Source organism: Pinus tabuliformis, chromosome 5_2 (genome assembly GCF_031772625.1).
Source record: "Pinus tabuliformis cultivar Carrire ecotype Pingquan chromosome 5_2, CPIR1, whole genome shotgun sequence".
In the NCBI taxonomy this organism is placed as follows: domain Eukaryota; kingdom Viridiplantae; phylum Streptophyta; class Pinopsida; order Pinales; family Pinaceae; genus Pinus; species Pinus tabuliformis.
In genome coordinates this window covers 785016419-785021778 of record NC_142306.1, presented here as the reverse complement: position 1 = coordinate 785021778, position 5360 = coordinate 785016419, and positions in this window count along the sequence as shown.

The following is a 5360-nucleotide window of genomic DNA, read 5'->3' as shown; positions in this document are numbered from 1 at the left end:
GAGTGTGGTGATTATGTACACATCAATTATATAACAATGATATTTGTGGCAGGTCGAACCGGAAGGAGAATTTCTGGTCAAACTCCTACAAATACTCGATGAGAGAGAAGTAACATTGTGGAAACGAGCTATCATCTAGGTTAAAGTGCAGTGGAAGCACTTCAGCCCGAAGGAAGCCACTTGGGAAGATAAAATTTTTATGTAGGAGGCATATCCAGAATTATTTGGGAAATAGCTAAAAATATGAACACTGAAGACAATGCTTCTGTCAGAAGGGGAAGATGTGACATCCTAGAACTTCAAGTTACTTTTACTTGTATGTTTTTACTTTACAGTAAGGAAATGAACTCTTGTTTTTACTTTTGGAATGGACATTAAATAGATTCAGTAATAATAATAGTTTTATTAAATAAATAATAATTATGGAAAATATGGTATTCTATGGGAATTCTAAAAGAATCACTGATGAACCTTAGTAACTCTTTTTCACCCAGCAGTTATCAGTTATTAGTTATTAGTTAAAGAAATAATTACCCTCCCTCTACTCTTCCTTTACAAAAAGGAAGAGAGAATGAGAAGGCGGGGGGGCTTTTCTTTTTGAAAAAAAAATGAAAAAGAAAATTCCTTGAGCTGAAGGAGGATTTAGTGGGAATAAGTTTTGAAAACAAAAAGACTTCCCTGGAGGAAGTAAGAGTGATTGCTGGCTGGACCTAGAGTCTTGAGGCCAAGCAGCAGAAATTGCTACATGTGAATAATTGTGTGAATAACTGATTGATTGGGTGAAAGAGGAGCTTGGGGGGAGAACCCTGGACGTGATTGCCAGGTTCTCATAGGAAGGGTGGAAAAAGGTTCATTGATTACAGATTGGTCTTGCCATGGTAGATAAGTACAATATAGATAAGTACATCTTGTTTAAATAATGTGTAAAAGCTTAGGATATAGGTATTTTGGAGTTGGATTTATACTGTTTTGTTTAATCTTGTATCAGATTGAAAAAGTAGTGCTAAGATTTAGGGGTAAATTAACTTAAATGAAAGTTAAATTAGATGCAAGTTAATTAAAAAAATGTGCAGATAACAAACTGTTGAAAACATGCATGTTATAGTACAAATAGAACGAATGCACAGGATCTATATCTTAAACCTGAATGCATTAAATCTATATGCCAAATTTAGCAATTTGGGTAAGACTGTGATACCAAACATGGGCATAGAATGATTCTAAGAAAAGAGAAACAAGCTTGAACATAAAATAGAATGCGCAGAGCTAGCAAAGTGTCACTAAAAGGAGCAAAACTAAACGAAGTGTGGTGGGTATTCCTACTTATGTTATGGAAGAGAGAATACACGGAATTACAATCAAATTTGTGTGATATGGCCAGGAACTGACCAAACTTGTTTATGTGACTATAGTTGTAACCATGACAGATAACCTAGCGTAATAGAACCTTAACAATTAGTTACATTAACAAATAGCCATGCAAGAGGTAAGTGTGTATTTATAGTAGTTATACTTTCGGAATTTCATTGATGGACCTCTATCGAGGAATCATACTAGTAAGCGGAAATTCATTATCATAACTTGTTCCAACATGATAAGCAATTTAAAAAACACAGTTCTTTATATAGAAATGGGAGATCTGGGGAAACAGGGTTTCCTTTTAAAAAGAATAACATTGTCCTAGTGGTCTCGGTCCTTCAGATTTGTTCTGAGGGCAACCTAAGAGGACGCCCTGGAACAACATTCTGAGGACAACATAAACTAAAGATTTACCAATCCAAAAACTAATTTCGAAGACCAAACTCAGCGATAAAAGGAACCTGAATATAAGCATACAGAATTCTTCATTGTATTAATAGAAAAACTTTACAAAATTGTTAACAACAATGGTTCGCTTAAAATGTTTAAAAAACAGAACCTAGGCATAAAATTTCATCTATGTGCCATGCAATCCCAGGAATAGGGATTTGTCACCATTCAGACCACAGAGGCCGTGTATAGCATAGTTCATAGTTTAATCAAAAACCAAAATGGGAAAACCCGTTCAGAGAAAAACTCTCATTCGAGGTAAGAGGAGTGAACAACAATCAAGGAAAACAAAACCCACATACCCTGAGGCCCCATGCTGGTTGGCACATGACTGTGAGTAGGTCTAGATGCCGCACCCATTTTCCATTTGGGCGAACCCTACACAAAAATCTCAGGGTTAATACCCTTTTATAGTCATCTAACCACCAAAAGCTATGTAAATAAGACCTGCACCATTAATGCATGCAAAACCCTCAGTACTTACCCAGGACCGCAAAGGTGAAGCAAGAATATATCAGCAACAGAGACTCCAGACACCATATTGGAGGCAACACCTGCAGGAATTGAAACATCATTAGTGGAACACCATAAAAGGACTAAATACCTAGTGAAAACGAGACTCAATGTAGAAACTGTGAACCAAATTCAAACTCGGATTTCAAACTGTTAACTGGGTCTTACCTGATTCGAGTGGCAACATACAACTTCAATACAAGCTTGTCCATAGGTAGGTATGTATGGTGAACCTTCTTCCTTACACAATAGATAGATTTCAATGAGTTGTAGAGGAAATTCACAGAAGGAACCAGAGTGCGACCCCTAGAGCCATGCCCATCAAATCAATAACGAAGCCACTCGAACGCCGGGTTGAAAGGGTTAACCCTCGAAGCGTGACACAGCCTCGAATCCATCGCCAATCCCGTGTTGTGCATCAGACCACAGATGGAAGGAGATTAGGATGAATTCTGGCAGCTGGTAGCCATCCAACCAAGGGCCACCCTGATGGGCCAGGGAAAGTCAACACAAGCTATGATGTGAGATATGGAGAATCACTCGCATTAATCAAAGGTGTACATACCATCGGTTCATATTTAATAAACATTTAATAACCATATGTTCACAGCAATTAAGCAACGCTAATACAAACTACAACGAAGTTTGGATATGTAAATTCCAAGTGTTATTGTATTGCGATAGGGTAACAATAGTTTAGGATTTTTATTAAAATTTTGTATTTTAGTTATATTACTTATAACGATGTGTTTTATGGTTAAGGGTGTTACAAGTTCTTAGCTCTACTATTTAAGCTTTTATTAAAATGTGGTGAAAATTTTCAATACAATGGAAAATTATTATTTTAATGATTAAAAATAAAAAAAATAAAAAAAAATTGAGAAAGTCTTTGATAGAAATCACATAGTAGAGGAACCAAACACTATGGCAAAAAATTCTACTATGTGATTTTTATGAAAAAAAATTCTTAATTTATTATTGATCACAAAAGGCTCAATTCAAAAATTATTTGTAATATAAAAATAATTTTAAAATTATTATTTAAATATCAATTATTATTTAAAAAAATTCTTCCCGTACATTTTATAATTTAATAATCTATATTTACTTGAAATAATAATCATTTGAAAATTATGAATTCAAATTTAAATAATTCAAATGGTGTATTAAATAATTCAAAATGGTGTATCATAAAGTAATATTTAAAATTATTTTTAGATTTTAAATTTATTAGAAATTTAAAATAAAATTTAAATATTATAAATTATTATTTTCACCATTTTGTAGATGATCATCTATATATATTTTTTTACGAACATATATATATATATATATATTATTTAAAAAAAATCTCTAACTATATATGTTACTTAATAGTTTTTTTAATATATTAATATTTAATATATGTTTTCTAGGTATTTTGGGTAAATTTTTAATTAAATTTGTCTAAAATTAAAAAAAAAAAAGTGCAATCACAAATTTGATTCATAAATTTTGAAATATTTGAGTGTCCAAAATTTTTTCACTATAATAATTTATTTATACATTAAAAACAAAATTTAAATAATAAATAAATAAAATTATTTCACAGATTTTAAATAATTAAACACCTTTAATAACAATTTAAAGAATATTTTAAATAATTAAACACCTTTAATAACAATTTAAGAATGTATATACTAATAATTAATTGACCAACTTTGTATTACTTTACCACTTATATTCAATTAAAAAAATGCATATTAATCCTATAGAGAAAATATGGCCTGAAATTTGACAAGTTAACTTTTTCTTACTTCATATCTTATTTGAGTCCCAAAAATAAATTATTATACCACTAAGAAAGGTCCCACAAGCGAACAAGGGCATCAATTAGTTTACATTATATCAAAAATATAAGAGAGAAATAGCCGTACTTTTCATGGTGTTTCACTTGCTATTTGCATATGTATCCTCCATATACTAATTGTTAGTTATACATATGTATCCTCCATGTACTCATTGTTAATTATATTCTAATTTAAGCAGATATCATAGTTCATGTTTTAATTCGAAAATTCAAAATAAAATAATTTTATAATTTATATAGATTAATATGAATAGTGCGTTGGGGATGGAAGAAAGCGGAGACGGAGGGAATCGATGATGTTCAGCAATTAGGGTTAGGGTTTGCTGCAGGGTTTGCCTCTGGCAGACCTGAGACTTGGGCAGGGCATAGGTAAAGTCTGTAGCCACCTACACCAGATCAGGAAAAGGAAGAATCATGGGCCGTGGGGGTAGGCAGACAGGCCTTGGGCTGGGCTGACAAAGAAATGACAGAACCGGATGGGGGGGAGCGATCCCCTCCTACAAAAACGTAACGGCAGGTGAGGCAAGCAGGAATGGTATGACAAGCTAGGCTGGGAAGCAAATTTCTGCCTCGGGAAACGAAAAACTCAAGTTTGTAGTCCCAAATAACAAACTAGAAGAATACAGAGGATATATGAAAGACCATGCTCTGATTTGCAAGTTTGTAGGGTCGTGGCCATCAGAGAAAGAATTGGAAAAATGGATACAACAGAGATGGCAACCTAAAGGACATATTGACCTAAAATTAAGCGCTAAGGGCTTCTTCTCAATCATTTTCTCTAACCTGGAAGATAAGGAGAGGGTTTTCGATAATGGACCATATTTCTTCAACAACGCAAGTCTCTTTATGAGGCACTGGGAAGAATGCTACAACCCAGATAAGGAGAGAATGTTAGCGGCACTAATATGGGTCTGGCTATTCAGACTCCCAATTGAGTTTTGGGATCCAAAAATCCTGGAAGGTATTGGGAACTCAATTGGGACCTTTGTCAAAGTAGTAGACACCACCAGGAAAGGCAAATATACATCCTATGCAAGGATCTGTGTTTACATGAATATCACGGAACCACTTCCTGACTGTATTGAGGTGGAATATCATGATGAGGTATGGCAGCAACCAGTGGATTATGAGCACATTCCATTTTGCTACAGAAGATGTCATGAATACAGTCACCTCTTCAGATTCTACC